Source organism: Hemitrygon akajei, chromosome 8 (genome assembly GCF_048418815.1).
Source record: "Hemitrygon akajei chromosome 8, sHemAka1.3, whole genome shotgun sequence".
In the NCBI taxonomy this organism is placed as follows: Eukaryota; Metazoa; Chordata; class Chondrichthyes; order Myliobatiformes; family Dasyatidae; genus Hemitrygon; species Hemitrygon akajei.
The window spans coordinates 119,003,562-119,015,848 of NC_133131.1; the positions used below are offsets into that span (position 1 = coordinate 119,003,562).

Below are 12,287 nucleotides of genomic sequence, written 5' to 3' on the forward strand. Positions count from 1 at the left end.
GTCTTTCTGGTTTGCTGCTAGTGACTGGAAGTGTTCAGCAAGGGCTGATGTTGGGACTGTTTCTTTTCACATTATTTGCTAATGATTTGGATGACAGAATTGATGGCTTTCTGGCAAGTTTGCAGATGATACAAAAATAGATGGAGGGGCAGATAGCGCTGAGGAAGCAGGGAGTCTGTAGAATGACTTAGATTAGGAGAATTGGAAAAGAAGTGACAGATGGAATATAGTGGAAGGAAGTGTATGGTCATGCAATTTGGTAGAAGAAATAAAGGTATAGATTATTTTCTAAACAGGGAGAAAATTCTGAAATCAGAGGTGCAAAAGGACTCGGGCATCCTTGTGCAGGATTACATAAAGGTTATCTTGCAGGTTGACTTGGTGGTAAGAAAGGCAAAAGCAATAATAGCATTTATTTCAATAGGACTAGAAGATAAAAGTAAAGATGTAGTGCTAGGGCTTCATAAGGTATTGGTCAGACTGCACTGGAGTATTGAGAACAGCTTTGGGCCCCTTATTTAAGAAAGGATATTCTGGGATTGGAAGGAGACCTGAGGAGGTTCACGGGAATGATCCCAGTAATAAAGGGTTAATGTCTGAGGAGTGTTTGATGGGTCTGGGCCTGTACTTGCTGAAGTTTAGAAGAATGAGAGAGGATCATATTGAAACCTTTCAAATATTGAAAGGCCTAGATAAAGTGGATGAGGAGAGGATGTTACCTATAGTGGGCGAACTTAGGACTGAAGGACACAGCCTCAGAATATAAGGGTGTCCCTTTAGAACAGAGATGAGAAGGAATTTCTTTGGCAGAAGGTGGTGAATCTGTGGAATTCATTGCTACAGATAGCTGTGGAGGCCAAGTCATTGGGTATATTTAAAGTTGAGATTGACAGGTTCTTGATTAGTAAGGACATGAAAGGTTACGGGGAAAAGGCAGGAGAATGGGCTTGAGAGGGATAATAAATCAGCCATGATGGAATAGCTTAGCAGACTCAATAGGCCTTACAGCCTCAATCTGATCCTAATGTTTACGGTTTTGTGGTCTTCATAAACTAACATGTTAATAAATCAATTTACCAACCAAGTATTTTGAAATGTAGCAATTGTTGAAATGTAGCATGCATGAGAGACAAGTTATGTACAACAATCTTCTGTTGATGCCAATGGGATGATATCCAACTAGTTTGCGTAGTTGGTTGGGAGTTATGTACTGAACCCTGCTTTTTTCAAAGCAGAACATGCGATCTTGCAATCATGTGGAGCAGATTGAGCCATTGCACTTTCATCCGGTTTAAAAGCCAGGATCTCTAATCATGCAACAATCTCTTTTACATTCTATGTTCAAGTTCCTGAAACAGGAAGATGAAGGTCAAAAGGGCTACCCACTGGAAAGATTTTCATCTCTAATGAGGGAGCAGCCCTGAGAATTAATGTTTTCAAACCTTCAGGTCTAGGAAATTCAAACAAGAATGCCCACTAAAATAAAATGAATGACTGCAATTGAAGCTGCTTAGCCAAGACTTTGGGGTGTTTAAAAGTGACTAAATGACTAGTAATTTCAGTATCTAGAATCAATGCACCTGAAGAAAAATTCTGACTGAAAACTGAAGCCATCTTCTCTTGTATATGCTAATTGATCTGTTGAGCATTTCCATCACATTCTGCCTCAAGAGTTAGGAGTGAGGACGTATATGTGGCAGAAATTCAAAAGAGGTGCTATTGCATTGGGAGTCTGCATTGTGCACTGTAGCACTGAACATCAATCATATGATGAAATGTTAATCATGGATTTGTATTTTCTCCGTGCCTAGCTTAACATTCTGCGGTTTACAGGTGTACATTTATATAACCAATTCCAATTGCAGTTCCTATTACGTTGGTGTTTTTTAATGCTTCTACCCCACACTGGGCAGAGGTACAGAAGCCTGAAGACCCACATCACCACCTCAGTAGTTTTTTCCAGCTTCATACTATTGCCAAAATCAAGACATTCCTCTCTTTCAAAGATTTCGAGAAAGTTATCCATGCCCTTATATCCTCCCACTTGGACTATTCCAACTCCCTGTATATTGGGATTAGTCAGTCGTCTCTATCCCATCTGCAACTGGTCCAGAACGCTGCAGCCAGGCTCCTGACAGGTGCCCGGAAGAGAGACCATATTGCTTCTATCCTGGTCTCTCTCCACTGGCTACCGGTAAGGTTTAGAATTGATTTTAAGGTTCTCCTGTTTGTTTATAAAGCCCTAAATGGGCTGCCCCCTCCTATATCGCAGACCTTCTAACCCCTTATTCTACTTCCAGGTCCCTCAGGTCGGTTGACTTGGGGCTCCTGGATGTCCCGCGATCTAAATTTAAGTTCAGGGTGACCACACCTTTGCTGTTGCAGCCCCTAGACTGTGGAATAGCATTCCCCTCCCTATCAGATCTGCCCCCTCCATTGACTCTTTTAAGTCCAGGCTCAAAACTTACCTTTATTCACCAGCATTTGAATCTTCCTGATGTGGCTGATTCTTGGCTTGTGCCTAGGGTGATGTGCTGTTTATTTTGTGCCTATAAGCTGAGTGCCTCGTTGTTTATATCTGTGTTTCTTGTGTTTGTGATTTTAGCTACCTGTCATGGTTTGTACAGCCCTCTGGTCAACATGGGTTGTTTTTAAATGTGCTTTATAAATAAATTTGACTTGACTTATCAGATTCTTGGCTGAAGCTATGCAAGCCCTACCCCACCTCAACAATGGAATATTATAGACCACTTCTTGCACTACCATGGACTTGTCTCTTGTTGTGTCTTTGCTTCAGGCATTAAGATTTTGTTTTCCACTCGCTTATTTTCTGTTTTCAATGCCTTGTATAATTTATGCATAATGTATATGGTGTATGTTGTCGGTATCTGTGAACTTACGGCAAGTTTCTCTCTGTATCTGTACTTCACAGAACTTGTACACATGTCTATAAACTTGATTCAACTTGACTTGAGGCTAATTTGGAACAGTAGTTTTGGAAGGAACTGAATAAGTTAACACGATAAGACCAGAATCACAAGATTCTGGGAGATGCTAGAAATCCAGAGTGACACACACAAAATGCTGGAGCAACTCAGCAGGTCAGGCAGCATCCAAGACGAGGAATAAATATAAGCCCAAGCTAATGTCTAAAAATATCTGGGCAATAGAATTTTGACCAGTACAGGGAATGTGCTCCAGAATAACATCACATTATACCAGCACATTATACTGTTTGCCACATATATGGCATGAGCTTCCAGAGGAAGTGGTTGAGGTAGGCACATCAACAAAATTTAATAGGCACCTGGACCCATACATGAGGAGGAAAAGTTTAGACAGATATTGTTCAAGCACTGGGAGATGGGGTAGCTTAGATAGACATATTGATCAGCATGGCCTTATTAAGCAAAGGACCTGCTAGTCTGCTGTATGACACTATAACTATTCTACCAATGCCAGCTCCCCAAGCACATCTGCCTAAATCGCTTCGCTGATAGCCATAGTTATAACGTATAAAGTTCAATACAATTGGGATTAATTCTTCTGTGGTATTGAAATAAAAATGAACATTACTGAAATGTTATGTTTTAATTCATTTAGTTTTGTAATAATCACAAGAATTTTCAATAAGTACTCCATTAAAGCATTACTGTAGACTGACTATGCACAATAGGCATGAAAAAATGATGATTAAGTTTTTATGTTGTGAAATTTTCCCTCGTGCTAATTAATATCTATTTGATCCCTATTTTGTCTCTCTCTCTAGATTTTTTTAAATTAAAAAAAAATTAGAAATACAGCATGGTAATAGGTCAACAGGCCATGTGACTAATTAACCTAGAAAGCCGTACGTCTCTGGAATGTGGAAGGAAACTGCAGCACTTACATCCACACAGATGAAATGTTTTGAGAAATTAGTGATGAAACATATCAACTCTTCCTTGAGAAATGATATGGATCAGCTCCACTTTGCCTACTGGAGCAAAGGTCCACAGCAGATTCCATCTCATTGTCTCTTCACTCAACCCTGGAACATCTGGACAGCAAAAATGCAAACATCAGGATGCTCTTTATCAACTATAGCTCGGCATTCAATACCATCATCCTACCAAAACTAATCGATAAGCTCCAAGACTTGACCTCAATACATTCTTGTGCAACTAGATCCTCGACTTGCTCCCTTGCAGACCCCAGTCAGTTCGGATTGGCACAATGTCTCTTTCACAATCTCCATCAGGACAGGTACACCACAAGGCCTTGTGCTTAGCCCCTGCCCTACATGCTTTACACTTATGACTGTGTAGCTAAGCACAGCTCCATTGCCATATACAAGTTTGCTGATGACACCACTGTCATAGGTCGAATCAAAGGTGGTGATGAATCAGCATAAAGGAGGGAGATTGAAAATCTGGCTGAGTGGTGCCATAGCAACAATTTCTTTCTCAGTGTCTCCAAGACCAAGCAGCTGATTATTGACTTCAGCAGGAGGAAATCAGAGGTCCATGGACCAGCATCATTAGAGGATCAGAGGTGGAGAGGGTCAACAAGTTTAAATTTCTCGATGTTAACATTTTGGAGGACTTCTCCTGGGCAATTATAAAGACAGCACGACATTGCCTCTACTTCTTTAGGAATTGGTGAAGATTCGGCATGACATCTCAAATTTGGACAAACTTCTATAGTTGTGTAGTGGAGAGTATTTTGACTGGCTACATCACAGCCTGGTATGGAAACACCAATGCCCTTGAAGGGAAAATCCTACAAAACATAATGGATATAGGCAAGTCCATCATGAGTAAAACCCTCCCCATCATTGTGCACATCTGCAAGAAGAATTGTCACAAGAAAGTAACATCCATCATCAGGGGATCCCACCACCCATGCTCTCTTCTCACTGCTGCCATCTGGAAGAAGATACAGGAGCATCAGCACTCACAACACCAGGTTTATGATCCCTCAACCATCAGGCTTTTGAACCAAAGGGGATAATTTCACTTGCCCCATCACAATATTCCTATAACTTTTGGACTTGCTTCCAAAGGCTCTTCATCTCATGTTCTTAGTGTTCGTTGCTTTTTTATTTTTTATTATTATTTCTTTCTTTTTGAAGTTGCACACTGAGAAGTCTTTTGCACATTGGTTGGATGTCCAAGTTGTTGCAAACTTCATTGATTCTATTATGGTTAGTATTCTATTATGGACTTATTGCGTACGCCCACAAGACAATTAGTCTCAGGGTTGTGTATGGTGACATATATGTACTTTAATAAATAGCTTATTTTGACTTTGAAACCCACATGGTCACAGGAAGAATGTCCAAACTCCTTACAGATGGCAATGGGAATTGACCCTGGGTTTCTGATGCTGCAGTAGAGTTATGCTAACCGCTATGCTATTGTGCCACTCTGTACCAAAGGTGTATTCATTCTACAATGGTTATATAGTTGTTTACAGGTACTCTCAAAAGCAAATCAATATATATAGTTGCAAAAGCAATTGCTGGTTTTTTTATGTGGAAGTCTTCTCAATCCAAAGGGGTACACTTCATTGGCTAATCAATTATAGTAATTTTGGGATTAGTATCTTATAAAATGCATCTGACTGAAACGTCGTGGAGGTGCCTAAAAACATTTCTACAAGGAAAATCTTTGAGTATAGAATGTTCTTATTAATTTAAGCAGTCCTGCAGCAGTTATATAATTATGTAAGTTGCAACAGTGACCTGTTTTGACTTAAGCAGCTGAACTAGGAAAAGCCCAATAGGTGCTGACTGGAATAAACATTTCATCCTTTCCTGTGTTCTGAAGCCTTTCACTTACAGCCACTAAAAGTGCCGAATTGGAGAACTTGAGGAAAGCGGTGAGAGTCACAAAGCATAATTAGTCCACACTCACTGACTGAAATGCAGGCAGCTCACCTTCTTCATGTTTGCATTGCCAGCCTTAACCATACTTTGCAGTGCTGCATGCCATAGTAAGAGGCCAACATCATGACATAGACACCAGATAAAAATTCACCTGCACTGCTTAATTAAGTCTAGCCTGAACCCCTTAAAAGGCCATGTGTTGTCATTGGGCAGGTGTGGGAAAATATTGGCCCTTGAAAACAATGCATAATGAAACATCATGAAATAAAGCACAATGCCATGTTTTCAGATGGGCATTACAGTATTTGGTGGAGGGAATACATTACAGTACTTGGTGGAGGGAATACATTACAGTATTTGGTGGAGGGAATACATTACAGTACTTGGTGGAGGGAATACATTACAGTATTTGGTGGAGGGAATACATTACAGTATTTGGTGGAGGGAAGCAGGAAAAACTGGTTTTCTGTATACACATTAGACAGGAAAGACCTTCAAGACAAATGAGAACAGAATGGAAACAGGTAACCTTGCAGGCCAATGCTAATTCTAGTTCCATAGACTTGGATGCAGTAGAAAAGGTTCATTGACCTCATATGACATTTAAGAGCACGAAATATGTGTTCAGAAACCACATTCTATCAACTCCTCTACTAGTGTCAGCCATGCTTAATTCACCTTCTATCAGCCTCCATTATTCCAAAGGAAAATGCAACATTCCTGCATTTCATTGCAGTGTTACATATTTAGTCCTGCTGCAAGCATTTTACTCACTTGTCTCAGCCCCTCCATCAGAACATACACATCTCACAAGCACATGACAGCACTGACTGAACCACTTCCAGCTTTCTTACAGATTGCAGGAACTAAATGGGAGGTATTCCTGCACAATCTAATATATGCAGAGAGGAGCTGCTGAACATCAGTAAAACGACAGTTACTGAGACGTTGGCAAAGATTTTTTTTATATAAATAATAGGGACAACAGGTAGCTATCTAAACCTTGCACTTCTGTTCCTTTCCTCCGCTGCTCATTTGAGTATTACTTACTTACTGTCTGTCATGCTGCTGCCATTTATGGTAGCAATGAAGGTCCTCAATCTCTGGCAGTGCTCAGGGCTTCCTTCATTGTGTCAGTAGCTTCCTCTTGATCTTCACCATTGTCAGTCATGCAAGTCCCAGGTGGAGGCTTTGGAACACTGTCAAACTCAGATGTAGAAGGATTCTTCATTGCTGTTTGTGTAACAGTTTTGCTTTACCGTTCAGGGTTGTTAGCCCTGAGCTGAACCTCCGAACTTGGGGGACTGGTGGACCACTCTTGATCTGTCCTCCACCCTTTGACCTATTTGGGATGGGTGACCCCACAATGAACCAAGGCATAAAGCCTAGACTCCATCCAACATAGCTCTCTGGGTCATTGAGGTACATAAGCCACAAAAAGGTTGTGGTCCTCTTGGAGGTCATTTGAGTATTGATGTCATAGAATATTGATGATGGCAATCTTGTGCAGTGTGCATTACATGATGAATAAAAAAAGCCAAATGATTAATGTAGGCTAGTTCAGAATGGTGTAAGGTATGGATTGGCACAGGGCACTTTCACAGAATGAAGGTATCATGCTACTGTTTGCCAGGATTACGTGCACTGAACTGTTTCATTTGAGGACTATAGTAAATGTCTTAGTCTTTGGAAAAGTGGGATTCTGCTTGATTCATTCTTTGGAGGGTTTCTTCTGTTTTGAGGATGTCTGCAGAGAGTAAGATTTTCAGGTTGTATATTGTATCCATTCTCTGATATTAAATAGAACTATTGAACTACTGAACTGTCTCCAGCAGCAACCTTGGTAGAATCCGATACATAGAAGTCCATTTGCAAGGTTTCCTTCACTGGCAATGCAATCCTTGCCCTAGGTGGAAAGCATTTGGCCTTCTGCTGAGAAGTCTTATACTTCTTTATCTCTTGCTTCTGTCAGGACTTTTGCAGACTTTGTTCAAATTTCAAAGTTCAAAATAAATTTATTTTCGAAGTACATAAATGTCACAGTATTTGCAGTAGAACAGAGAAATACAAAAGGATCAGTGAAAAGCTACACACAAATGAAGGCTGACAAACCATTAATGTGCAAAAAAAAGATAAACTCCCCAGATTATAAAATAAATAAGTATATAAATAATAGAGAGAAAATGAGTTGCAGAGTACTTGAAAGTGATTTCATAGGTTGTGGAATCAGTTCAGTGTTGAGGTAAGTGTAGTTATCCATGCTGGTTCAGGAGCCTGATGGTTGAAGAGTTCCTGAACCTGGTGATGTGGGATCGAAGGCTCCTGTACCTCCTTCCTGATGGCAGCAGCAAAAGGAGAGCATGTCGTGGATAGTGGGGATTCTGAATAATGGATGCTGCTTTCTTGCGGCAGAGCTCCTTGTAAATATGCTCCATTCCAAGGCAGTTGCCCTGTAATGCTTCTGGGGTAATGGGTTTGTGTATCAGCCTAAACGTAGCAAAACGTCCTTCAATATCCATCACAACAATGTTTCCTGCCTCTGTCTTATCTATGCCTTTCATCACAACCCATCCAGATGTACAACAATGTCTATAGATTTCCATGTGGAAACAACTATGGAAAGCACCAGATATTAGAGTCTTGCAATATTCGTAAGAAATATATCAGTAAGTAGTCTGTAATCCATCGATATGGTCACTGAAGAGGAAGTGTCCTTGCAATTTGATGGGGTCTCAGCTGTATAAACAAGGCCTAATTGAGATATTGAACTTCAAATGTCAGTGCTATGATCAAACCTACATTGCAGGGGACATTCATCTTGGTCTGCATACCTCTGGCAGCTGCTAGCTCTGTGCACATTAAAGTATTTGTGAAGATTGTAGCAAACACAATGCACATCTGAGTTGTGAATCCCATCAGTACCTTAGTTCTCAAATGCCTTGAGATTTGTTCTTACTTTACCAATAATGTTTCTCTGAAGTTTACATTCAACAGTTTTGTGCCCTTTTTCCAGACTTCAAAAGATCTTACACTAATCTGTTGAAGAGGTTTGCTGGCCAAGGCTGAATTGTTTGGGCTGGTTTCTATGGTTAGATCTGGTTTTGCCAGAGTTAAGCACAGTTTTCCTTGAAGTGCTGCTTTCAAGCCAGAGATCTCAGCCCATTTAGAGAAGTAAGGAGCATTTTACAGAATTTGAGTGCTGAGTTAATTAGTGATATGACAGGTAGTGGAAACAGAAGGAACTTACAGACACACAATGCAAGAAGCTTGAAGATATTTAAAACACATGCAGGAACTAGGAAGGGGAAGGAAATCCAAAGAAGGTATTTCAAAGACTGTAGCATGAAATGTGCTACACCAGCTAAACGGGGGAAGCTAATCACCACGTGGTTCTATAAATCTGCATCAAGGCAAGCAGAGCCATTAGTTAATGAAGAAATTGAATGGGGTGTGCAGAATGGCTCTATATTAAGAATTCCATTATTGTCATATCCAGAAAGACTTCTGCATGAAATAAATGGAAAGCAATGTGGAAATCAATAAGAAACCAGTTAAAGAAAGCCAATAATAAGACATTGTTTAGGGAAACAGTAATGGATGATAAAGGCATGCTGGGAGGGAAGACGTGATACTATACAATACTGTAATGGCACTTCAGTGAAAATCTAAAAAAAAATTGCAGATGCTGGAAATCTGAAACAAAAGCAGAAAATGCTGGAAACACCAAACTTGTCATCCAGCATCTATGAAGAAACAGGGTTAACATTTCATGTCAAAGACCCTTCATCAGAACTGCCTCAGCCTTAACTGTTGTTTTTACATCAACTTGCTAGACACACAGGGTGGAAAATTCAATTCCAGATGATTACCACATACCAATCCTCATAGAAGGATCAGAAGTGGAGAGAGTGAGCAGTTTCAAGTTCCTGGGTGTCAAGATCTCTGAGGACCTAACCTGGTCCCAACACATTGATGTAGTCATAAAGAAGGCAAGACAGTGGCTATACTTTATTAGGAGTTTGAAGCGATTTGGTATGTCAACAAATACACTCAGAATCTTCTATAGTTGTACAGTGGAGAGCATTCTGACAGGCTGCATCACTGTCTGGTCTGGAGGTGCTACTGCACAGGACCGAAAGAAGCTATAGAAGGTTGTGAATCTAGTCAGCTCCATCTTGGGCACAAGCCTACAAAGTACCCAGGAAATCTATAGGGAGCAGTGTCTCAGGAAGGCAGCGTCCATTATTAAGGACCTCCAGCACCCAGGGCATGTTCTTTTCTCACTGTTACTATCAGGTAGGAGGTACAGAAGCCTGAAGGCACACACTCAGCGATTCAGGAACAGCTGCTTCCCCTCTGCCATCCGATTCCTAAATGAACTTTGAAGCTTTGGACACTACCTCACTTCTTTTTAATATACAGTATTTCTGTTTTTGCACATTTTTTAATAATCTATTCAATATATGTAATTGATTTACTTGTTTATTGTTATGTTTTATTTAATTATTTTCTTTTTCTCTCTCTGCTAGATTATGTATTGCATTGAACTGCTGCTGCTAAGTTAACAAATTTCACATCACATGCCGGTGATAATAAACCTGATTCTGATTCTGATGTTCAGGTATGCTGATTGCCAAGCTGGCTCCACAATGGTTTCTGTTGTGCAAGGACACACTAGTGGACAAGTCGTGTATTAAGCTATATTGGGGAGTGGGGGGGGAGGGGTGATAAGAGATGCAGCTAACATGCATCCAAAGTATGCAGGTTGGACAGCTTATGTCGTCAGATTTTCTTCCATCAGACGTCAACATGGAAAGATAATCTAATGCCAAAATGGCAACGCCAGAGCTCAGAGCTTGCTGTCCTCACCTTGTGCAGCTGAACAGGTGCTCACTAACAGGACAAGGGACTGCCACAGCAGCGCTCATTGAAGCGACCATCATTTCAAGTGAAGACTAACTTCTGTTGTTGCTTATTGTGATAGAACATGAGTATTTCAGGTATTCCCGTTCGTCGTAAACTTGTTAATGTCCTTGGTGAATGGTGATGATGGGCATTATCCTGAGCTTTAAGCTTCGGTGTCATTCCTAGGCAACATGCCGTAGTGTATAAACGAACATCCATCTTAGAAAAAAACATGTCACTAATCAAGTGGAGAGAGAAATTGGCTTCCTGAATACTGCCTGCAGAGTGCAGAGTACCATTCACTGCTGATATTTCAGAGGACGACAGAATTAGCAGAGGGCAAGCAGGGTACAAACACAGAGGGGAGGTTGAGGGGGTGGGGGCTGGGGTAGTGGCTTGAGAGAGAGCAAGAGGTTATTTCCACCCAGTGAGATCAGAAACTCTTCCCCTTCCCTTAGCTGAGAAAGGAGCTATTTCTGTGCACATCCTGATTGATATCTGCCACCAACTGCAACCACAATTTCAGTGGGGAAGCAATTCAAGGAATGCATTTCTAGTGCTCTAAGCGCAATATGGCAATTAATATTTACTCACAAGCTTCTTCCAGTCCGGAGATGGAGATATCAGCAGCAGTGCAGATATCTTGTTCGGCAGCACCACTTGTCAGCTCTGAGATATACTGGAGCTGACCAGTTCAGTGGTGTTCACCGACTGCTAGAATGTTAGGCAGGTCAATGCTCTGCATCCTGCCAGTTACTGCATTGCCCTCTTTTTACTGGGAGCTCATTTTCAGTGACCTTTACAGCAAATGTTTGACAAATCTCTGACCACACATCCTGATGTGGTTACCATGTGTACATCAGAACTATTCAGCCTCATGAACAATAAAAAGCAGATCAATGGCATAGTCAAACAAGGTTCTCACTGCACTGGATGGCCTGCAGTTGGTGCCAATCACTCTGCTGCGGGCGACACAACCTGGCTGACAAGAGGACATGGCCTTTGCCAGCAGCTACAGTATATAGTGAACATGAAGGGCAGTGCATGAGAAGAAAGGGTCCTGACTCAGTGATGAACAAAATCTTGTCCAATCTTCTTGATGTTGTATTCAGTTAATAAACAATTTCTTTACAGGCTTTCTGGATATAATTTTGTCAACTGTAGATTTATTTTCCTGTGTCCCTTTAGCTCTGCTGTTGATATTTCTAATGTTATACATAAGGACTGTAAAATAGTTAATCATAATCAGTGTTAATTTCTGATGTTAAAGTGTATTGATAAATGTGGCTTTAATAGCCAAGTAGCACATTGCTTTGTAAAATATACATCCTACAGTTATAAAGCATTGCTCTAATTGTTTTCTAATTAGTTATTACGGCTTGTTGCTGACACTCACATTTTAGGACAAGCACGGTGAAAGCACACAACAGCTGCAGCAACCAGTCGACACCAGTGGGACGGTGACCAGTGCAAGATAACTGCTGGTTCCCGTGGCAGGCGCATCAGTTACCAG

At 40.9% G+C, this 12,287-nt stretch overlaps 1 long non-coding RNA gene across 1 annotated transcript in view; it reads right to left on the minus strand.

The window, feature by feature from the left end:
- Positions 1 to 11,489, minus strand: part of LOC140731460 (uncharacterized) — a 28,404-nt gene extending 16,915 nt beyond the window's left edge. The window contains exon 1 of the long non-coding RNA XR_012099843.1: positions 11,369 to 11,489. This is a non-coding gene — a long non-coding RNA (uncharacterized lncRNA). The remainder of the gene's footprint in view (positions 1 to 11,368) is intronic.
- Between the last annotated feature and the right edge of the window lie 798 nt (positions 11,490 to 12,287).